The 24,874-nt window shown below is 50.0% G+C and overlaps 1 protein-coding gene and 1 pseudogene across 4 annotated transcripts in view; both read left to right on the forward strand.

The window, feature by feature from the left end:
- Positions 1-24,874, forward strand: part of hipk2 (homeodomain interacting protein kinase 2) — a 405,644-nt gene that overhangs the window by 72,159 nt on the left and 308,611 nt on the right. The gene's annotated exons all lie outside the window — the stretch shown is intronic.
- Positions 23,468-24,874, forward strand: part of LOC140396599 (ferritin heavy chain, oocyte isoform-like) — a 95,073-nt pseudogene continuing 93,666 nt past the window's right edge.

The raw sequence follows: 24,874 nt of genomic DNA on the forward strand, positions 1-24,874 counted from the left end.
CACACAGACAGTGACCCGGGTGCTCAGTGCCTTAGGCAGCAGTGCTAACCACTGTGCCACCATGACGTCCTCCCTTTTTTAAATTCATGCAGACTTTGTCCAATTCTGTTTTCCAATCCAATCCCTTCTCCCTCATAAGCTTGTCTAGCGCCCCCTTAAATGCATCATTTCAACCTCTCCCTGTGGTAGAAAATTCCACATTCTCACCACTCTTTGGGTTGTGAAGTTTCTTCTGAATTCCCTGTTGGATTTCTGGGTGGCTGTCTTATATTGACGGCCTCCTAGTTACACTCTTCCCCACAAGAGGAGGATATTCTGGGTTGCAAAATAGTCATGCTTTACATTTACCAACAAAACCACTTGGGTTTCCCCAGTTTATAAATGAAGCTGTCCATTGATATAATGTTTCCCATCTCACATTCCCCTCTTATCTCTTCATAGATCACAATGTGTTCCTTCTTATTCTGACTTGGCGTTCTGTAGAATTCCCCAAAAGAAGCTTAATCTTTTTCACATTCAAAATGTTCAACCTAATTAAACACAAGATATTTATAATATAAAATAGATACGGTAAACCCAGTGTATTGTTTTATTACTACCCTCGGTAGAAAGGCCAGCGAATATGATGAAAATTAGTGAAATATTCACTGAAAATAACCTTTTGTTCTATTTAAGTTATAGTTTTCCTTTAAATTCATCTGTGGTTATTTTGTTTCTAAATTCGTTCATGGGATGTGGATGTCGCTGGCTAGGCCAGAATTTATTGCTCATCACTAATGGTCCTTGAGAAGTTGGTGGTGAGCTGCCTTCTTGAACTGCTGCAGTCCATGTGAAGTAGGTACACCCACAGTGCTGTTAGGGAGTGAGTTACAGGATTCTGACCTCGCCACAGTGCAAGAATTGCGATATAGTTGATGCACGATCAATCACTACAGAAGCGAGATTGTAGTCCAATTGAAGGCTTTAATGAACAAGTAGTTACCCCAGCAGCTCCGGTACAGAATGACTGCTGTGGGTGAAACACAGACTCTGATGCTCCGCCTGCTGGGCGGAACCAGCAGGCAGGTTCCACCACTCATAAGGTACATCCCACCTAGGTACCGCGATACCCCTAATATAGCCTACCACAATAGTATAAGCAGGTCTTGTTATGCAGCGGGTAGCGTCCCTGCCTCAGAGCCAGTAATAATAATAATAATCTTTATGGTCATAAGTAGGCATACATTAACTGCAATGAAGTTACTGTGAAAAGTCTCCAGTCGCCACATTCTGGCGCCTGTTTGTGTACACGGAGGGAGAATTCAGAATGTCCAAATTACCTAACAGCACAACTTTTTAAATAAATAATAATAATCTTTATTGTCACAAGTAGGCTTACATTAACACTGCAATGAGGTTACTGTGAAAAGCCCCACGTCGCCACACTCCGGCACCTGTTCGGGTACACAGAGGGAGAATTCAGAATGTCCAGATTACCGAACAGCACGTCTTTCGGCACTTGTAGGAGGAAACCGGAGCACCCGGAGGAAACCCACGCAGACACAGGGAGAACGTGCAGACATCACACAGTGTCCCAAGCTGAGAATCAAACCTGGGACCCTGGTGCTGTGAAGCAACAGTGCTAACCACTGTGCTACCGTGCCACCCAGTAGCTTGTTCAAGTTTTCTTTCAGGACTTGGGGCGAAATTCTCCGGTATCGGCGCGATGTCCGCCGACTGGCGCCCAAAACGGCGCAAATCAGTCAGGCATAGCGCCGCCCCAAAGGTGCAGAATGCTCCGCATCTTGGGGGCCGAGCCCCAACCTTATGGGGCTAGGCCCGCGCCGGACTAATTTCCGCCCCGCCCGCTGGCGGAAAAGGCCTTTGGTGCCCTGCCAGCTGGCACGGAAATGACATCTCCGGGCGGCGCATACGCGGGAGCGTTAGCGGCCGCTGACGGCATTCCCGCGCATGTGCAGTGGAGGGAGTCTCTTCCGCCTCCGCCATGGTGGAGATCGTGGCAAAGGCGGAAGGAAAAGAGTGCCCCCACGGCACAGGCCCGCCCGCGGATCGGTCGGCCCCAATCGCGGGCCAGGCCACCGGGGGGGCACCCCCCGGGGCCAGATCGCCCCGCGCCCCCCCCAGGACCCCAGAGCCCGCCCGCGCCGCCTTGTCCCGCCGGTAAGGTAGGTGGTTTAATCTACGCCGGTGGGATAGGCATTTTAGCAGCGGGACTTCGGCCCGAACGGGCCGGAGAATCGCAGGGAGGGGGGGCCCGACAACCGGCGGGGCGCGATTCCCGCCCCCGCCGAATATCTGGTGCCGGAGAATTCGGCAACCGGCGGGGGCGGGATTCACGCCAGCCCCCGGCGATTCTCCGACCCGGCGGGGGGTCGGAGAATCTCGCCCTTGATGTCCAAAGAAAGTGCAATTATAACGCAGCCAAACAGGTTATGCATCAATTTGCAAATCCATCCACCACTCACTGATGGCAGGCAGCAAGAGTGGGAGGGATTCCTGTTCAGCCATGAAGCTGAAAAGAAATTTGGAGCCTCTAATATCACTATCCATAGCTCCAGGGCTGCAACATGCATTTGCAAGTCTATGTTGCCATCTCCTTGGGCTCTGGGGAGGGGAGGGGGTGGAAAGGAGTTGGCTCAGTTGGCTGGAAGGCCGGTGTGGGTCAGATTATTGCCAGCAACACCGGGTTCGATTCCTATTCCGGCGGGGTGGACTTGCGTCCGTCCTCTTTGATCTACCCATGGTGGAGGTTGGGGTGCTGTGGGTTAGACCTACCTATCATCAGAAGAAGTAAGACAGGTAGGAATGGAATGGCAGGAACCAGGAATTAATGGTATTGAGGGATGGTGCAGCCCAGGAATTTCGTGGAGCCTTGGAAGATATGTGAGCTGGATTTAACGTATGAGGGAGAAGGGAATAGAGAGTTTTGATGATGTGCGAGGAGGGATGATTGGAGGCTGGAGTGTTGCATAAATAATGGCAGGGACAGGCTGGGCTGAATGGCCTGTTTCTTTTCTGCTAGCTCTATGTAAACCTATGTGAAGATACCGGGGGCGGGGGAGGCAGGTGCAGGGGTGTAAAATACGTAGCGTAAGGATTTCTTGCACAGCAGATAGGATTATTGGAGAGACTGGGAATGTCGAGGTAGGGAAAAATTCCGGAGCGAGCACAGCACTGGAAAGAAAGAGACCCGGGTTCACAGGCCTGGATTGGGCTGTTTGGTTCTACTGAACAGTCTGGAAAATCTATTGACTGTAGTCAACAGCTGTGCCAGCTCATGAAAACAAACTCATTCCACAGAGATTTACATTACGATGAGGATTTATAGAGCCCACTACCAGATTCTGTTCATGAGCTCTGCTTGTGGATGTGTTTTTTGAGCTTTTCCCTCTCCTTCCCTTCTCCTCTTACTATTCCCACAACTCACTATCTCCTTTCCTTTCCCCATCCCTCTCTGCCCCCTCCCACTTCCTCTCCCATTCTCTCTACTCTCCCTTTCTTAATTTTTCTCTCTCTTCCTCTCTATCTCACCGCCCCCCCCCCCCCCCCCCCCCACTCTCTCAAACTCCTCACAGGATCTCTCCCCCCCCAACCCCCTCCCAGTCTCCACCCTCTCCTCTCCCATCCCCCCCATCTCTCAAACTCCTCACAGGATCTCTTTCTCCCCCCCACCCCCAACCCCATCCCAGTCTCCACCCTCTCCTCTCCCATCCCCCCCCCCATCTCTCAAACTCCTCACAGGATCTCCCCCCTCCCAGTCTCCACCCTCTTCTCTCCCAACCCCCCCATCTCTTAAACTCCTCACAGGATCTCCCCCTCCCCAACCCCCTCCCAGTTTTCCACCCTCTTCTCTCCCATCCCCCCAATCTCTCAAACTCCTCACAGGATCTCCCCCCCCCCCCCAAACCCCCTCCCTGTCTTCCACCCTCTTCTCTCCCAACCCCCCCACTCTCTCAAACTCCTAACAGGCTCTCCCCCCTCCCACTCCCCAACCCCCTCCCAGTCTCCACCCTCTCCTCTCCCAACCCCCCATCTCTCAAACTCCTCACAGGATCTCCCCCCCCCCAAGCCCCTCCCAGTCTCCACCCTCTCCTCTCCCATCCCCCCCACTCTCTCAAACTCCTCACAGGATCCCCCCTCCCAGTCTTCCATCCTCTCCTCTCCCATCTCCCACACTCTCTTCCGTCCTCCTCCCTCTCTCTCACCCACCCCGCTCTCTCTCAACCCTCTCTCTCTCTGTCTCAACCCTCCCCCCTCTATCTCTCTCTCTCAACCCGTCCCTTCTCTCTGTCTCTCAACCCTCCCACCCTCTCCCTCTCTCGCTTATCTCTCTCTCTCAACTCTCCCCCCTCTCTGTCTCTCAGCCCTCACACTCCCCCTCTCTCACTTAGCTCTTTCTCTCTTTCAACCCTCCCTGTCTCTCAGTCCTCCTACCCTCCCTCTCTCTTGCTTAGCCTCCTCTCTCTCTCCCCTCTCGCACTCTCAGCCCTCTTTCCCTTCCTTGCTCACAGTCCTCCCCCTGTCCCTCGCTCAGCCCTCCTTCCCTTCCTTGCTTGCAGTTTCAGCAGTCCCTCCCTTGCTCTCAGTCCTCCATCCTTTTCTCGCACTCAGTCCTCCTTCCCTCGCTCTCAGTTCTCTCCCCCCCACTTTCAGCAATCCCTCCCTCGCTCTCAGTCCTCCATCCCTCTCGCACTCAGTCCTTATTCCCTCGCTCTCAGTCCTCCCTCCCTCACTTTCAGCAATCCCTCCCTCGCTCTCAGTGCTCCATCCCTCTCTCGCACTCAGTCCTCCTTCCCTTGCTCTCAGTCCTCCCTCCCTCGCTTTCAGCAATCCCTCCCTCGCTCTCAGTGCTCCATCCCTCTCTCGCACTCAGTCCTCCTTCCCTTGCTCTCAGTCCTCCCTCCCTCGCTTTCAGCAATCCCTCCCTCACTTTCAGTGCTCCATCCCTCTCTCGCACTCAGTCCTCCTTCCCTCGCTCTCAGTCCTCCCTCCCTCGCTTTCAGCAATCCCTCCCTCGCTCTCAGTGCTCCATCCCTCTCTCGCACTCAGTCCTCCTTCCCTCGCTCTCAGTCCTCCCTCCCTCACTTTCAGCAATCCCTCCCTCGCTCTCAGTGCTCCATCCCTCTCTCGCACTCAGTCCTTCTTCCCTCGCTCTCAGTCCTCCCTCCCTCGCTTTCAGCAATCCCTCCCTCGCTCTCAGTACTCCATCCCTCTCTCGCACTCAGTCCTTCTTCCCTCGCTCTCAGTCCACCCTCCCTCGCTTTCAGCAATCCCTCCCTCGCTCTCAGTCCTCCATCCTTCTTTCGTACTCAGTCCTCCTTCCCTCGCTCTCAGTCCTCCCTCCCCCCGCTTTCAGCAATCCCCCCTCGCTCTCAGTGCTCCATCCCTCTCTCGCACTCAGTCCTCCTTCCCTAGCTCTCAGTCCTCCCCCCCCCCTCCGCTTTCAGCAATCCCTCCCTCGCTCTCAGTGCTCCATCCCTCTCTCGCACTCAGTCCTTATTCCCTCGCTCTCAGTCCTCCCTCCCTCGCTTTCAGCAATCCCTCCCTCGCTCTCAGTGCTCCATCCCTTTCCTGCTCTGAGACTTCCCTCCCTCTCTCATTCCCAGTCCTCCCTCCCTTCTCTCTCTCTCAGCTCTCCCACCCTCTCTATCTCTCTCTCATCATGTCGCTCTTCCAATTTCCCTCTGGTATTCTCCGCATACCACACTGTCTGCTCCTCACAATCTCACCTCTCTACACTTATTTCCTTCCTGCTTTCTCCACAGCCTGCATTGTCTCCTCGGCACACTGTTCCCTCTGTGCGCTCCCTCCTCCTCGCCGTTCTCCCCTCCCTACACTTTATCCTACGCTCAATGGGCACGATCTAACGAAAAGGTGTCTAAGGACTGGATTTACCTGCAGTGTGTTTTACGGTGGTCCACCAGCTGGATCTACTGGTCCCACTGTTCCACTCTCGCTCTCAGCCCTGTCATGATATTCAAACACACACATCATGATAGACACACCAACAGACAAATCAGAACACACAACACCACAACCAATGACAGAAAGATATAAAAGCACAGACACGACCCCCGGTGGTCAGTATTAGCTGCAGAGGAGAACCAGGACACATCTGTTGCCAAACACACTTAGGGAGACAGCACGTGCAGAGTATCCAGAACGAACTGTATTATAAGAGTTATAATAAAATAGAGTTGTACCACATACAACTGTGTTGGCTCATCTGTGCACCAGAGCACCCAACACCACATTGTACAGGAGTGGATCGATACCTGCCGGCATACCTCCGTGTACACAGACAACCAGCAGTGCCCAGGCATGATGTACGAGCTCCCGGTTCCGCAGCCGCTCCAGTGCCACGGCGACCTCCGCGAAAACTGGCGGCGATTCCGGCAAATGTTCGAATTGTTCCTGGTGGCAGCTGAACTCCAAGACCTGGATGATAGGGAAAAAATTGAATTTCTCCTCACCATCGCCGGTGCAAGGGCAAGAGAAATATTCAGAAGGTTCAGGTTCTTCAGGAGGCAGCAAAGGTACGATTACCAGGCAGTCCTGGGCAAATTCTCCAAGTACTGTGAAGAAAACGCAATCCAATCGGCACATAAAGGTAAGAAAAGCTGCAGTACTCACCTCGTGGCTGGGATCCCGGAGCCCGAATTCCCAGAGGCCGAAATCCCGGGCCTGAGAGAAGGCTGGGTCGAGGTCGGCGGCCATCTTGCTAAAGGTATCACGCTAGCACAGTTGCGTGAGCAGTGCGCAGAACCGGAAGTTTCGTTTGCGCATGCGCGAGATGCTGCGCATGCGCAGTCCAGAAAACGGCCATCGGTAAAGGAACAGCGATCTGAGCATGCGCAGTCGCTTCCTACGTGCTACATACCGAGCGTCAGGATGTCAGAGGCCCCAGACTGCACCAATTTAAAAGGGAAACGTCCCAAATCCAATTTAAAAGGGAAACGTCCCAAATCAAAAAAACAAAAATCTGTTAAAGCTGTAAAACAACCTTCCCTCACCTGGAATGACAGCACAGTGCCGCAAATTGACCCAGGAGATGAATTTGACCTCCGAAGAACCCTCCGACAAGCAGTTACCTACGCACAAGCCGATGATTCCGACCTTGAATACTTCGATGACGATCTTTACAGTGTTTCCGGACCTCGCGAGCCCAATGATAGCTCCGTGGTCCTATATGACTATGACTCGGACGAACCTTTCGTGTTGCACATTGGCGGCCCCCACATTGAATCCGACGCAGATGCGGATTCATTTTTCGGATTTGAGGATCTTCAATCCAGCAGATATGACGTTCCAACTTATCAGTACCGGATGATGCTGCAGCCTGACATTAACAGACAGGGAGCGGTGCAAGCACACGGAGAGTGCCCTGCTGCCACACAGAGCGTGGTCCACGTCCCGCTCAACATTCCCGACTCTATGAAAGAAGACATGCAAGACTCCAGAGTGCAGTCCTCGCATGAACCAGAAGTGACTCCAGTGTCACAAGCTTCCACAGCAAGCTCGTGGACAGACTCCACAATTGCAGAAATGCAAGACTCCAGAGCGCAGTCCTTGCACGAACAAGAAGTGACTCCAGTGTCACAAGCCTCCACAGAGAGCTCGTGGACGGACTCCACGATGGAAGGAACGCAAGACTCCAGAGCGCAGTCCTTGCAGGAACAAGACCATGAGGGTCTAGCAACCTCTCCTGACCAACCAACGGCAGACGATGCAAGTCTGCCATGCTCACGTGAACAGCAAGAAGGCTATAACAGCCTACCATGCTCCACTACACAGCAGCATGAACATGACGGTCTCTCATGCTACAATGAAGGGCACAGCGCTGAAGACTGTTCAAGCCCAACTGAAGACAAGCCAAAGGAATCGCCTCGTCCAAGCCCGAAGAAAAAAGGTTTATGCGCTGACCTTCAGGATCATTATAGCCGAACAGAGATTAATAATGCTGCACGGCCACAGAAGGATGCTGAGGATTTGCTAACGAAATTAATTGAATGTTTAACTTGCAAGGAGCAGACTGAGAATTGCCAGTGTTTTAGTACGGATCGAAAAAATGGACAAGACATTGATCCTCAGGTAATGGAAATAACACAACCTGAATCATATCTACAGCAGGGACAAATGTCTCCCTTCAACACAACACCGCAAAATCCCAACTTCGGAGACCAGCAGTTAGTCAGTAATGACTCTTCAAACCTTGAGGGGAACATTAATTGCATTGAACCTATACACGCTCCACTGATTATTGAGCAGAACATTGGAGCAAGAATCCTGAGGACACCGACATCGAGTAGCCAGATAACGAATTTAAAACCCACAGCAGTTTCAAGTGAACCAAGTGTGCTTTCCACTAATGGTGAAGATGCAGATAAGGTCGACCCGATTATCCATTGTACCACACTAACCCCAGTGATTAAGCAGTTATGTATGGGGAGTATAATGTGGGCAATTGAGAACAGTAAAAGAGAGACTGTGACCATGCCAGTCCCAGCAAAATCAGACCCAGAGACCATGAAGGCATGTACATTAGACAAAGATACATATGAGGCACCTGAGAAGAAAAGTGAAACGGAATGTTCTTTGGAAAATAGTACAATGTCGATAGAAACATTGGATCCTATATTCGAGACCATACCTATGGGAGAATTTGGGGGTAATGAACAAGGTTCTGCAATGTCTGGGGGAAGATTTAAAATTCCAAAGAAGAAAAGCCCAAATGAAGGACAACGGCAAGACAATGACAGTCCACCGACATGGTGTGCACCACCAGATGAAAACTCTGACAATTTACCCAACCCTAGTGAACAGCAAGCTGCTAATGAGGATCTATCCACGGGATGTGAGACGAGTGACGACAGCATCCCACTTCCCATGCAAAAGGTGCAAGGTGACGGACCTCGCCTAGTGCGTACCGAGGCACTCGACGATCACGGTGGGACCACTGACGACTGCGGTGGCGGCGCACCGCTTCCACCCTCGATGGCTCGACCCTCTCCACTGGTTGGTGCATTCCTGCATGTTCCGACTCCAGAAGTGCAGCTTCAGGGAATCTCGGCTGCCTCCAGTGAACCTGTTGGGACTCCGGACGGGGGCCATCGACGGAAGGCAGACCGGACTCCAGATGGGGAGCAGCCAAGCGCCGACTCTGATTCGCGCACGCCAGACCTTGCTCCGGACGGGCGGTGTCGCGGCCTCGGTGATGGCACGCTCAGGGTGACGGCGGATGCCACGGCGACAGGGAATGGATCGCGTGGCAGTCCCACTGGGTCGGCAGTGGCAACCAGCACCGGCGGTCCAAGATGGACACACCAATTCGCGCCATCGCCAGACGTTGATGCGAGCAACAATTCTCTCTCCAAGGCGACATGCTTCGACGTTTCTCTGCGGAGTCGCCCTTCCGGCACAGCAGGTGGCCGGAACCAGCGTACACGGTCTCGGCCAACTTCCACATCTGGCACAGTCATCGCCTTGCATGATATTAGTGATGGTGCTACTTTGATGGCGACGACCCATCGGCTACAAGATGCCGTCCACCACAAACATAAAAAGAAAAAGACTCCACCTTGTTCCTGGCATGCAGGGCGGATGGATTGGTGCGTAGGCGCAATCAGCGAGCTTTGCGCCGCCTTCCACGCTCGCAACTGAACCGTACGCACACGCCGGATCCTCCACTGGTTCCCAAGGATGACTTCGTGGAGATGCCACGGATCATGCCCCTTCCATCGCCACCAGAACCAAACCACAGCCAAGGCACCACTAACAAAGATGTTGAATGTTATATTTGCACGAATGAAAAAAACAAGCACTGCACGAAGTACAACAAATGGTAAAGTAGAGACTTCGGCAACAGCATCACCTCCAACAGTCCAAGGTGAACCAGTGTGACCCCAAATCTCCACAGCTGAACCGGCTTGAGGACCAGCCCATTCTTGAGGCGGTCACCCATTAGACTGGACTTATAACGCTGTTCATACGTTCAAAAAGTCAAACACTTCTGTATTATAACCTGTTGTTGTTTATTGTTCCAGATATCGTCTGACCAGACCAATGTTCAAGTTTTTTTTTTCTCTCGCATCCAAGTTTTGTTATGGTACAACCTTGTTAGTGTGACGCACCCGACATCGCCCCATGTAAATAGTTACGTCATATACACACGCTGTACATAACACACACACACACTCTTCGATGCACTCACGACACAATTATATTTATAACCACGTAGGCACATATCTTTGTAAAAAGGGGGGATGTCATGATATTCAAACACACACATCATGATAGACACACCAACAGACAAATCAGAACACACAACACCACAACCAATGACAGAAAGATATAAAAGCACAGACACGACCCCCGGTGGTCAGTATTAGCTGCAGAGGAGAACCAGGACACATCTGTTGCCAAACACACTTAGGGAGACAGCACGTGCAGAGTATCCAGAACGAACTGTATTATAAGAGTTATAATAAAATAGAGTTGTACCACATACAACTGTGTTGGCTCATCTGTGCACCAGAGCACCCAACACCACAAGCCCTCCCTCCCTCCCTCGCTCACAGCCCTCTGTGGGCTGTGAGTGAGGGAGTGAGGGCTAAGAGCGAGGGAGGGAGAACTGAGCAAGAGAGAGAAGGAGGGCTTTCCTGTTGACTGCATCCCTTGTTGCCAGGAAACGCGTGCACCGGTGAGGAAATGGAATTTCCCACCGGCATGAACAGCTGGTAAAGCCTGCCCTCTGTGTCATTTGTGGCAGGTTTGGCTGGGAGCTTCTCCCCGGCTTTGTTGGTCAGTTCCTCACCGTTATCTAGCCACACTTTATCATTTTTCTGGGCCCTGGGAGTTTCTCACTGGGTTAGCCCACTTTTAGAATTATTTTCATCACTGGGGACTTGAACCTGCTGGCCAGACTGGCTCCTCAGATAGCGGGCCACCATTTTGAAAGGTATTGTCATCCCCCCACACACACATGGGTAATATCCCACTACCCCACCCCGCTACGGGGTCACTGAGGGCCCCCCATATTCAGGCCTTCCCACACCCCCTTCCAAGAGCCCCACCCTTCAACCTTCCAGAGGTCCGTTCATACCCGTCCTGCAGACCTAACCCTTCAGGACCTCCACCCTACTTTCATGGGCACGGTCCCTCTCAGGCCCTGACCCTTGGCCAGGGGGTCACCCTTCCCTATCACTGATCACCCAAGGGCCTCCGATTGCCTGGGAGACCCCCCCTGGGTGCTGTCCCACCTGGTCCACGTTTGTGTGGACCAGCACTGATCGGCGTCCGGTAGAACCTAGGTAATCACGCCTTATGGGCAGGATTCTGATCGCGACGATTCGCGGGATCTGGTTAGATCCCGCAAGGCGTACTAGCTGATAGGAAGCCCGCAGGAGGCCTCTCTACTGGCTGTGTCATGCTTCCATTCGGGCCCAACATCTCTATGTACGAAGCCATATGCTTTGGTAACTGCTCCCATATTTTGTCCTGTCACCTTCAAAAACATTCTGGTCATTCTGTTCATGTCAGGGCAGCACGGTAGCACAGTGGTCAGCATCGTTGCTTCACAGCGCCAGGGTCCCAGGTTCGATTCTCGGCTTGGGTCACTGTCTGTGCAGAGTCTGCACGTTTTCCCCGTGTCTGCGTGAGTTTCCTCCGGGTGCTCCGGTTTCCTCCCACAGTCCAAAGATATGCGGGTTAGGTGGATTGGCCAGGCTAAATTGCCCTTAAGTGTTCAAAAAGGTTAGGTGGGGTTACTGGGTTACAGGGATAGGGTGGAGGCGTGGGGTGGTCTTTCCAAGGGCTGGTGCAGACTTGATGTGCCGAATGGCCTCCTTCTGCACTGTCAATTCTATGATTCATGTATGCTTTTATAATTGTGCCATTCAATCTATAGGAGGTCTTGTGACGCAGTGGGTAACGTCCTTGCCTCTGAACCAGAAGCTCTGGGTTTGAGTCCCACCCCAGGACTTGATGGTCAAGGAAGGTGCGTTCATAATGCGGGCTTTGCCAATGATACCCACATCCCATGAAAGAAAAATAATCCAGTCTCTCAACCTGTGTTGGACGCTAGTCTGTAATTGCTCTGGAACAAACATCGCAGCCTTGGTGCTACCGAGAATGAGGAGAAAAGTAGGAGGATTTTGAAAAATAACGAACTTGCAGTTGTAAGATATGGAACATAGCCAGCAATTGGAGCAAAGCAAGACCCCGTAAGCATCAGTGCAATCAAAGGCCCTTCGGCCCTCCAAGCCTGCACCGACCATGCTGCCCGTCTAAACTAAAATCTTCTACACATCCGGGGTCCGTATCCCTCTATTCTCATCCTATTCATGTATTTGTCAAGATGTCCCTTAAACGTCACTATCGTCCCTGCTTCCACCACCTCCTCTGGCAGTGAGTTCCAGGCACCCACTACCCTCTGTGTAAAAGACTTGCCTCGTACATCTGCTCTAAACCTTGCCCCTCACACCTTAAACCTATGCCCCCTAGTAATTGACCCCTCTACCCTGGCGAGATGATCTGTTTTGTTGATTTTGGCTGGGGTGTAAATATTGTCAGGACATGGGGAAGAGCTTCCCTGCTCTCTTCGATCCACGGGAGTTTTTGAGAGGGGAACTGGTACATTCGGCGGTGCAGCACGTCTTCAGTCCTGTGTTGAAGTGTCAGCCTCGCATTCATGCTGGAACCTCTGGCGTGGGATGTGAAGCAGCAACCTTTTGACTCCAGCAGAGGGTAGAATGACTAAGAGGGACGTAGGAGCAGAGCAGTTTATAAGAGAGCCCTGCCAGAGGAGCGACGTTACCAGGAGCGTGACAGTTGAGGCCCAGTGTGTTTACTACAGCGAAGATATGAGGAATCCCACACCACCACTTGCCGGGTAACCTGGCAATCGTATTGGCTGCCCCAATTTTCAGGTTGCCCTAGGCCTTGACTAGCACACTTGGATCCCTGATCACCCCCTACCCTTGGACTGCGAGGCAGGCCCTTAGCGCTGTAATTCCTTCCTTCAACCTTTCCACCATTCTATTTCGCTCCAACCTTCTCTCCTCTAAAACCCACCTCTTTGACCACCCTTTTGGTCACCGCTTCTCATTACTCCTTTTTTTGGCTTGCTGTGAATATTTACCTGATTACACTTTTGCAAAACTTCTTTGAACATGTTGCTCTGTTAAAGCGTAACTTGCTGGTGCTAAAGGCGTTATATAAATGCAAGTTGTGTTGGATGAAGACAAGAGACCCTCTGCAGTTAAATTCCTTGTCAATGTTCTCCCTGTTGAAGCTGATGTAAGGGGTGTAGTAATTCGAGTGAAATCCTGGGGGAGGCAGGCTACTGGGACAGTGCTACAGCATTCAACAAGGTTGCATCATGGTTATGTGAATTGATTAGTGATCGAAAGTTTGGACCCATAATTTCGAGAATGTGAGTTCAAATCCCAGCATGGCAACTTGAGAATTTGATTATTGACAAAATCTGGCACTCAGTGAAAGTGATCACAAAACAAGGGGCGGGATTCTCCAATCCCCCGCCGGTTGCCGAATTCTCCGGCACTGGATATTCGGCGGGGGCGGGAATTGCGCCGTGCCGGTCGGCGGGGCCCCCCCCCACCCGGCGATTCTCCGGCCCGCGATGGGCCGAAGTCCCGCTGCTGGAATGCCTGTCCCGCCGGCGAGAATCAAACCACCTGTCTTACCGGCGGGACTAGGCGGCACGGGCGGGCTCCAGGGTCCTGGGGGGGGGGGGGGGGGGCGCGGGCCGATTTGGCCCCAGGGGGTGCCCCCACGGTGGCCTGGCCCGCAGTTGGGGCCCACCGATCTGCGGGCGGGCCTGTGCCGTGGGGGCACTCTTTTCCCTCCGCCTCAGCCACAGCCTTCACCATAGCTGACGCGTAAGAGACACCGTATGTGTGAGGATGACATCAGCAGCCGCTGACGCTCACGTTCATGCGCGGACTTCCGCCGGCCAGCGAAGTCCTTTCGGCCCTGGCTGGCGTGGCGCCAAAGGCCTTCCACGGCAGCCGGCAGAGTGGAAACCACTCCGGCGTGGGCCTAGCCCCTCACGGTGAGGGCTTGGCTCCTAAAGGTGTGGAGAAATTCGCACCTTTGGGGTGGCCCGATGCCGGAGTGGTTCACGCCACTCCATCCAGCCGGGACTCCCCGCCCTGCCGGGTAGGGGTGAATCCCGGCCCAGTTCTCTCATGAGAGAAAGAAAACCGAGATCCCTCAACAAGTCAGGCCTATAATTGGATTCAACCCAAAACAACATGATTGATTCTGGACATCTGAAGGAACTTTGTGAGTCGAGTTGTATCAAAGTTTTTCAAGTAATTCGAGAAGAAGGCTTATAAGTAACTGTCCCAGAATAAGGCAGCACGGTAGCATTGTGGATAGCACAAATGCTTCACAGCTCCAGGGTCCCAGGTTCGATTCCGGCTTGGGTCACTGTCTGTGCGGAGTCTGCACATCCTCCCCGTGTGTGCGTGGGTTTCCTCCGGGTGCTCCGGTTTCCTCCCACAGTCCAAAGATGTGCTGGTTAGGTGGATTGGCCATGCTAAATTGCCCATAGTGTCCAAAATTGCCCTTAGTGTAGGGTGGGGTTACTGGGTTATGGGGATAGGGTGGAGGTGTGGACCTTGGGTAGGGTGCTCTTTCCAAGAGCCGGTGCAGACTCGGGCCGAATGGCCTCCTTCTGCACTGTAAATTCTATGATAATCTATGATAATAACTAGGGATGGGCAATAAATGCCAGTCTTGTCAGCTACATGTAGACTCTGATGATTCCTTGTGGGGACTAACAAACCAAAAGGACCAAATTTACTGAACAACCCCAACAATGAAACCAGTGGGCAAGATTTAACGTTTTTGTAATGTTTAAGCTAACAATCAAACCAAAATCAACACAATTTAACAGGTAAAAATGGTGGTCAATATGAACTATGTATAAGTTATACATTAAACAGCAGGTGCATCAAATATAGACCACACATATTTACCAGGCAGTTCATTCATTTATGGCATGAACCTCTGCAACAAAATCCCTCAAAGATCAGAATATCTTTGCTGGGATTCAACTGGTTTAGCACAGTGGGCTAAACAGCTGGCTTGTAATGTAGAACAAGGCCAGCAGCGCGGGTTCAATTCCCGTACCGGCCTCTCCAAACAGCTGCTGGAATGTGGCGACTAGGGGCTTTTCACAGTAACTTCATTGAAACCTACTTGTGACAATAAGCAATTATTATTATTGCAACCCTTTCTCCAGCATAACTGGTGAGGTGCACCCCTTTTGACTGCCAGATTGTATCAGCATGGGTTTTTGCAACTTTTGCTTCTTTTCCACCTGACGTTTGCGTTTATCGTAGTTTGTAATTTTCATTTTCTGCTACTGGGATTGGCAGAGCTGCTTTTGATCAGCTCCTCCAACCCCACTCCTGTGCCTAGGTCCTATGTTTCATCCATAACCCTCTGGGGAGAGTATTCCAAGGATTCACAACCCTTTGAGTGAATTAATTTCTCCTCATCTCAGTCTGAAATTATTCTTCCCTTATGCTGAGACTGTGTCCCTTGTGTTTTAGATTCCTTGACCACATCTGCCCACTCCAGCAACCTGTCTGTCCTTTTGACGTTTTACACTGTTCTCTTCACAGTTTACAATGCTTCCAATTTTTGTGTCATCCGCAAACATTGAAATTGTTCCCTGCACACCAAGATCTGGATCGTTAATATATATCAGGAAAAGCAAAGGTCCCAATACTGATCCCTGGGGAACTCCACTACAAACCTTCCTGCAGCCTGAAAAATATCCATTGACCATTACTTTCTGTTTCCTATTACTCAGCCAATTTTGTATCCATGTTGCTACTGTGCTTTATATTCCAGCGGAAACAGCCTCTGTGTCTACCCTATGAAGCGCTTCATAGTCTCCAGAAAATATAGGCCCAATTTACTCAGCCACCCATCATAGGTTAATCCCCTCATCCTAGGGTCCAATTTAGTGAACCTTCACTGTACCGCCTACAATGCAAGCATATCCTTCCTCAAATATGGAGACCAAAACTAGTCACAACATTCTAGATGTGGTCTCATCAAAGTCCTGTATAATTATAGCAAGACTTCCTTATTCCTGATCACCAATCCCCTTGCAATAATGGTCAAAGTCAACCAATTTGGTATCAAACAGCTGGTTAACTTTCCAATTGACCTTGGGAAGGTGATGCAGTGAAGGAAGACTATGTTGGCCAATGGCGAGTGGGTGAGGACAGAGCAGTTGGAGACTGGAGATAGTTGCTAAAACCTCCCCGTCCACATAAAATGTTGGTAACCCTAAGCCTGATGAGATGCCTTCAGCATTGATTGTTATCCAACACTCATGGGGAGGCACTGGCACAGTGGTATTGTCACTGGGCTAGTGATAAGGATTATCATATCAGATCAGCCATGATCTCATTGAATGGCAGAGCAGACTCGATGGGCAGAATGGCCTACTTCTGCTCCTACATCTTATGGTTGGTCTTGTCATCTTATCGTCTTATGGAAGTCAACAACACAGGAGAATGGCACAATCACCCTTCAGGAGCAAGAGGAAAGCAAAAGTATTGATCAAAGGAAATATATCAGTAGCCCTAATAATGTGATACTGCTGTTGAGGCACCCTAAAGTGAAGGTACCTTTATATCCAGAGGCTGTTAGTCACAGAGAGTTGTGTCCAGCATACCCTCTATTTTTGTTGGAGTGTGAAGCTGATTTGTTTTAAGTGTGGAGTCCTTTACGTTGTTTTGGGCAGGCATGGCATTTAAAGAGGCTGACTTGCATGTGGCCCGCACAGAAAGTTTGGGTTGCCCCATGGCTGCGCAGCTTAGAGGGAATAGTGACCGTGTCTGTGACTGTGACCCAGAGTCAAAAACAAAGTTTCCTCACTCAACACCCAATTCATAATTGTGGTTATACAGGACCCACGAGCGGCAGAAAGGTTGTTGGAGCAGGCTATGTTGAAGCTCTCTTGTCATGGGTCCACCCTGTGAAGAAAAAGGTGATGATCTCCAGAGGTGATGAAACAAAGATATGCCTAAATCTGCCCTTCAATGCAGCTCAATACACTTAACGACAACTGAATTGCGAAGTGCAGCTTCTGCTGTTGATGTTTCATCATGGCACGATTCCACAAATGCGGGCTGTGCCAGTTGAGAGATGGATGTTGGACAAGACTCCAGGAGAACAGTTTTTTTGTATAAGTTATGACATGGGACCTTCAACCTCCACCCAAACCACTGGAGCAGACAAAACAAGACTTCAATTTAACACCCCGTCTTAATCTTGGCACCTCTGGAAATGAGTCATACTAGGTTGAAGTGTTGGCTTGTATTAAGTGAGCAAAGCACTAAATACAGAGGAAGAAAAGAAAACAATTCCAACTGCTGGGAATATGAAACACCAAAAGAAAATCCTGAAAAGACATAACAGGTCCATCAGCGTCAGTTTTATGTTTTAAAAAAAAAACACAGATTGGGCTGACAGCCATTGACTAGAACTGAAAATGGAACATTAAATAAACACTTAATAGGGATTGAATACAACAAAACAGTGTGGGAAGGAGTGACAGATGCTCCAGTCACATAGAGGAAGTCAGTCACACAGAGGTATTGGCCGTGGCCCATGGGTTGCACTGTCCCCGAGTCAATAGCGTGCGTGTTCTGGTCTCACTTCAAATATTCGAGCACAAAATCTGATGCTACAGTGCAGTACTGAGGAAGTGCCGCACTGCCATTGGTGCTGTATTCCCAATGAGATGTTAAACCGAGATGCCACCTGCCCTCTCAAGTGAATGTAAAATATTCCCTGGCTTTGTATCATAGAAGAATTGAAGGGGCTAAATTGGCACCCTTTCAGAGGTAGGTTCTTTACCCAGAGAGTAGTGGGGGCATGGAATGCACTGCCTGTGGAAGTAGTTGAGTCGGAAACATTAGGGACCTTCAAGCGGCTATTGGATAGGTACATGGATTACGGTAGAATGATGGGGTGTAGATTAATTTGTTCTTAATCTAGGACAAACGTTCGGCACAATATCGTGGGCCGAAGGGCCTGTTCTGTGCTGTATTTTCTATGTTCTATGTTTTCTATGTTCTTTGGATGCTACCTAAGATTTCAAAATGGCATCTGTGGCACATAGGTACACTACAAACATGAAGTGCACCACATATTGGTAAAGGAGTTCGCACATGCGCACGACTAACATCTGTGATGAAAAGGCAGAGCAGGCAGATCACAGCGTCACGTTGATCTGGTGCCATCACGACCATTTTGGAGCTCCATGCTCCAGCATACAGTTTACCTCGCAAAGCTAAATGCATGTTCAGTGACAAGAAGGACACCTCCACCGCCGCAAACACCCAGCATCACTTTTTAAAGGAATCATCAGCTGTGTATAGATTGCTGCTGGATACCCTTTTGGCTTTATGCATTTTATGTAGTTCTATGCATTTTGATGTTTGTTGGACATTTAAGTAGTCTGCAGGTCTTTTGCTGCTGAAGTAATTTATGGTGTCTTAAATGCTTCTTCATAAACTAGTTGTTTTCAGTCATAGGTAGACTCAAAGGGATTACTCTTGGCATTGAGAAAGACTGAGAGAATAATCTGAGGTTATGCAGAACAGAATAGGATGCTAGAAGACGGAGGAGGAGGGAGATAACTTGCATTAATAGAAGTCGTACCCATTCTATCGTGGAAAGGGTGTGCTCCAGGCTCTGTACAAAGCAGCAGGGTAGCATTGTGGATAGCACAATTGCTTCACAGCTCCAGGGTCCCAGGTTTAACCCCCCCATGCTTCAGGACATTGAATGCAGGCTTCCTAGTAGCCCTGCCAATGCAGCAATGGGTGTACACTCATCAGTCCTCTTTTGTAGCCTGACCCATCCAAGTCATCCTCGGGGTCTCCTGCAGCTGAACACATGTGCGATCTAGCCCTCTGCTGAGCTGAGTCCTGCACTATCATTTCCTCTGACCCTGGTTGCAGTGACCTTGTGCCTGGCGTCTCACCATGTGCAGTTCTCACCTCTCTCCTGTTCGTCAAATTACACGCATTATTGGTATCTAAGCTGGTGGCTATGATTGTGAAATCGCGAGATAGTGTCTCCTTATCTTCACTACCTGCGCAGATTTCCATTCTTGAGTATCTGAAAGTAAGAGTATTAAAAAAGATGAAGTTATGAAAAATGTATTGTGAAGATTATAAGAAATTAGTATATATATTATATTTTATATCCATTGCAGTAATGTTTTTAAAAGCCTGAGTTCAGGTATTAATATATATCTGTTGCAATAATATGATTAGAGAACCTAGATTAAGGTTTCCAGACTTTGTGGTTGCAGAAGGTGCAATTACGATGTTGTAAAAGTGAGATCATCATTCGTTCCAATCATGTAATTGTTTACTTACATAAGGCCTCATGGGATTTTGTTATGATTGCTGGATATTCCCTGGAGGGTAAATAATTTGGGACTGTATTTAGAACTAGGTAAGCAGGTCAGGGGATCTGAGTGGGTTAAAGATTATGTAATTAATGGGAGGAGCCAGGTATGTAGCAGACAGTTTAGTGTTTAGTTTTGCTTGGAGCATTGAGCTGAGTAGCAGCTTTGGACAAAATCTGTCAGGTCAAACAATAGTCTGACTCAGATACAAGGATCTGAGGCTATTTCCTGACAGGATCTCTCTCTCTCTCTCTCTCTCTCTTTCCATGCAGTCATTTCAATAAATCTCAATTCAAGTGTACAGCAAGCATCCCTGTATTTTCTAACTGTATTTATAAGTCCCTTTCCTTTTGTTGGTAACTTAGAAGTTAAAATCTTTCCTTTTGTTGTTAAGAATTGCTTAGCTCCCCCGGGAAACGCTTTCAGGTAAATGCAAGTGAGGGCGTTTGTGAGGCGGCAGGTGAGGGAATTCCCGCTGCTCCCGGCACAGGGGATTCAAGACAGGGTGATTTTGGGCGTATGGGTCGGGGAGGGTAAGGTGTCGGCGATATACCAGGAGATGAAAGAAGAGGGGGAGGTTTTGGTAGAGGAGCTGAAAGGTAAATGGGAAGAGGAGCTGGGGGAGGAGATTGAGGAGGGGCTGTGGGCTGATGCCCTAAGTAGGGTTAATTCCTCTTCCTCATGTGCCAGGCTTAGCCTGATACAGTTTAAGGTAGTGCACAGAGCGCATATGACGGGGGCGAGGCTGAGTAGGTTCTTTGGGGTGGAGGACAGATGTGGGAGGTGCTCAGGAAGTCCGCCGAACCATGTCCATATGTTTTGGTCATGCCCGGCACTGGAGGGGTTCTGGAGGGGAGTTGTGGGAATAGTATCTAAGGTGGTGAAAGTCCGGGTCAAGCCAAGCTGGGGGCTAGCACTATTTGGAGTAGTGGACGAGCCGGGAGTGCAGGAGGCGAAAGAGGCTGGCATTCTGGCCTTTGCGTCCCTAGTAGCCCGGCGAAGGATCTTGTTAATGTGGAAAGAGGCGAAGCCCCCCAGCGTGGAGGCCTGGATAAATGATATGGCAGGGTTTATCAAGTTGGAAAGGATAAAGTTCGCCTTGAGAGGGTCTGCGCAGGGGTTCTACAGGCGGTGGCAACCGTTCCTAGACTATCTCGCGGAGCGTTAGAGGAAGGTTGGACAGCAGCAGCAGCAACCCAGGGGGGGAGGGGGAGGGGGGATATCTTTCGTGGGGGGGTGGGAGGGGAGGAGGGAGGGAGGGGGAAGGGGTTTTCTTCTGGGGGGCATTTGAGCAAGAAAACACATGAATGATCCGGAAAACTGACATGTACGGGAGGAATCCAATGTACAAAGTTCTGTATCATATTGACTTGCCATGTTCATGTCTTGCTATGCGAGCTTTCTTTCTTTTTTGTTGGCGGGGGGGGAGGGGGGGGAGTTGTTTGTATGGTTGAAAATTTTGTTAAAAAACTCTTAATAAACATATTTTTTTAAAAAAGAGTTGCTTAGCTGTTTTCAGCTATATTCTGAGATGTTAATGCATTTAATCCCTGGTTAAGAATAAAGTTTGATTTAATATAAACGATACCTATTGGTCAATGGAATCACTCCTGGAGCAAAGGGGTGGATTAATTGGGCATCAAGAACACCATGCCAGTTTTCAAGAGCAAATCAATTTACAAGCCATGAAGTTCTCTCTGTGAACAATATTTATCCCTCACTCAAGACCACTGATAGCAGATATCACATTGTTGCTGTGGAACCTTGCTCTGCTTCCTACATTTCAATGACGTTAGGGCAATAGTAGTGTATTGGCAATGTCACTGGACTGGTAATCCAGAGGACCTGACTAATGCTCCAGAGACATGTGTCCAAATCCCTTCATAGCAGATTATTAATATGATTCATTAATGCAGAATAAAATAAATATTCTCAATAATAATGATTGTGAAACTCCTGGATTGTTGCAAAAACTAATCTGAATCACTAATGTTCTTCTGGGAAAGAAAGCTCCCATCCTTACTTGGCCTGGCCTACATGTGACTCCACATCTATACCAATGTGGTTGGCTCTTAACTGCTCTCAGAAATGGCTGAACAAGCCTGTTGTAGGCAGCCCACCACCGCCTGTTTAAAGACAATTGTGGGTGGGCAGTAAATGCTTATAGCCCAAGAGCAATTTTTAAAAAAATGCAAAAACAAACAGTGACCTCACTTCAAAATTACTTCATTGAATGTGACGCATTGTGGGGCATCCAGAGATTATGAAACTGTGAGTCTTTCTCACATCCCAAGTTAGTTGAATGACCTGAATCTGCTTATTAAAAGCTGTTTGATGAGGTGACGGACAGCATGACTGAGGCCATGGAACATAACCAACATATATATTCCTTCATTATTTAACCATGTCTGGCAATTTTCAATAAATGCTGATTCCACAGGCCCAAGCAGTACAGCAGCATTTGTTTTTTTACAGTGAGTATTGTATCATCGCTGCCCTCAGTTAAATACTACTTAATCCTGTCTCCAAACAGAAAGGTTTTTTTAAAAAACTGTGCTTGATTGTTCTTTGTGCACTCATTATTGTGCAGGAAAGGAAAAACGTACAATTTCAATAGAGTCTGCACTGATCATCATCCAGGGTCCTTCTCATCTTTTGGAATACCTTGTTGTCAGGGTTTGGCTGCAGACTTGAGTCAGACAACCCAGCCCAGTTCTCAGGGAGAGTCCCATTGTCTGGGGTGGCATTCCCCAGTCAAACCGATGCGTGTCTGTCCGTCTTGATGACATCATATTTACAGTAGAGCAGGAGGCCATTTGATCTCTAGTGTTCATGTTGGCATTTGCTCTTCAATCTGGAACCATTTGCTCCTACTCCTGTATCCTTTCAGATTCATCCTTTCCCAACAAACACATCCACTTCTCTTTCTTCTTTATATAATAAGGGGCGAAATTCTCCCCCAACGGCGCGATGTCCGCCGACTGGCACCATAAACGGCGCCAATTAGACGGGCATCGCGCCGGCCCAAAGGTGCGGAATGCTCCGCATCTTTGGCGGCCTAGCCCCAACATTGAGGGGCTAGGCCGACGCCGGAGGGATTTCCGCCCCGCCAGCTGGCGGAAATGGAGTCTGTTGCCCCGCCAGCTGGCGCGGAAATGCGGCGCATGCGCGGGAGCGTCAGCGGCCGCTGACAGTTTCCCGGCGCATGCGCAGTGGGGAGAGTCTCTTCCGCCTCCGCCATGGTGGAGGCCGTGGCGGAGGCGGAAGGGAAAGAGTGCCCCCACGGCACAGGCCCGCCCGCGGATCAGTGGGCCCCGATCGCGGGCCAGGCCACCGTGGGGGCACCCCCCGGGGTCAGATCGCCCCGCGCCCCCCCCCAGGACCCCGGAGCCCGCTCACGCCGCCTGGTCCCGCCGGTAAATACCAGGTTTGATTTACGCCGGCGAGGCATGCAATTTCTGGGCGGGACTTCGGCCCATACGGGCCGGAGAATTGAGCGGGGGGTCCCGCCAACCGGCGCGGCCCGATTCCCGCCCCCGCCCAATCTCCGGTACCGGAGACTTCGGCGGGGGCGGGGGCGGGATTCACGGCGGCCAACGGCCATTCTCCGACCCGGCGGGGGCTCGGAGAATGACGCCCAAGATCTCTGCATCTCCAATTCTGGGCTGTTCTGATCCTATCAGCCTCCTCCTAATTTCCATCAATGCAATGAAAGGAGTCATCAATAGTAGCGTCAAGTCACTTGCAGCACTGTGACACAGTGGTCAGCACTGCTGCCTCACAGCGCCAGGGACAAGGATTGAATTCCAGCCTTGGGTGATCGTGTGGAGTTTGCACGTTCTCCCCATATCTGCATGATTTCTGCCGGGTGCTCCGGATTCCTCCACTATCCAAAGATGTGCGGGTTAGGTGGATTGGCCCTTCGTGTCCAGGGTTAGGTTACAGGGACAGGCAGTTTGAGAACTTTTCAAATAATCTTGAGTAGTATTAGTAAAGATGGCTTCCCAAATGTATCAGAACTATCACAAGGACTGAGAGAACGCTGTTAACAAGCAGATCAATCTGGAGCTCTAGTCCTCCTATGTTTACCTCTCCATGTCCTTTTACTTTGACTGGGATAATGTTGCCCTGCGTCACTTTGCTGAGTTCTCCAAGGAGCAGTCACATGAGGAATGGGAGCACCCGGAGAAACTGATGAAATTCCAGAATAAACGTGGAGGCCGGATCATCCTGGAGGATGTCCAGAAACCAGAGCAGGCTGAGTGGAGCAATGGTAGGAGGCAATGCAGAGAGCTCTGCAGATGGAGGAGAATGTGAACCGGAGCCTGCTGGATCTGCACAGACCTTCCTCCAGGAACACTGACTTTCATCTTTGTGACTTCCTGGAGACTCACTACTTGGATGAACAAGTGACGATGATCAAGAAGCTCGGAGATCACATCTCTAACCTGAAGAGACTGGGAGCCCCGAAGAATGGCATGGGAGAGTACCTGTTTGACAAGCTCACCCTGGCGGCTTTTCACAGTAACTTCATACTTGTGACAATAAAAGGTTTTATTATTATTATTGTTATTATTATGAACTGAGTGCGGGAAGAAGATTATTTGTATAACTGAGACCTTTGGACCTGCAAGTTTGTGATGTTGTACAAGGCTGTTGAATCAGGGTTCTGTGATTTGGAGGAAAATGTAACTGGTCTGATTAGTAAGTTTGCAGACGACACAAAGGTTGGTGGAATTGCGGATAGCGATGAGGACTGTCGGAGGATACAGCAGGATTTAGATTGTCTGGAGACTTGGGCGGAGAGATGGCAGATGGAGTTTAATCCGGACAAATGTGAGGTAATGCATTTTGGAAGGTCTAATGCAGGTAGGGAATATACAGTGAATGGTAGAACCCTCAAGAGTATTGAAAGTCAAAGAGATCTAGGAGTACAGGTCCACAGGTCATTGAAAGGGGCAACACAGGTGGAGAAGGTAGTCAAGAAGGCATACGGCATGCTTGCCTTCATTGGCCGGGGCATTGAGTATAAGAATTGGCAAGTCATGTTGCAGCTGTATAGAACCTTAGTTAGGCCACACTTAGAGTATAGTGTTCAATTCTGGTCGCCACACTACCAGAAGGATGTGGAGGCTTTAGAGAGGGTGCAGAAGAGATTTACCAGAATGTTGCCTGGTATGGAGGGCATTAGCTATGAGGAGCGATTGAATAAACTCGGTTTGTTCTCACTGGAACGAAGGAGGTTGAGGGGAGACCTGATAGAGGTATATAAAATTATGAGGGGCATAGACAGAGTGGATAGTCAGAGGCTTTTCCCCAGGGTAGAGGGGTCAATTACTAGGGGGCATAGGTTTAAGGTGAGAGGGGCAATGTTTAGAGTAGATGTACGAGGCAAGTTTTTTA

Source organism: Scyliorhinus torazame, chromosome 19, assembly GCF_047496885.1.
Source record: "Scyliorhinus torazame isolate Kashiwa2021f chromosome 19, sScyTor2.1, whole genome shotgun sequence".
NCBI lineage: Eukaryota > Metazoa > Chordata > Chondrichthyes > Carcharhiniformes > Scyliorhinidae > Scyliorhinus > Scyliorhinus torazame.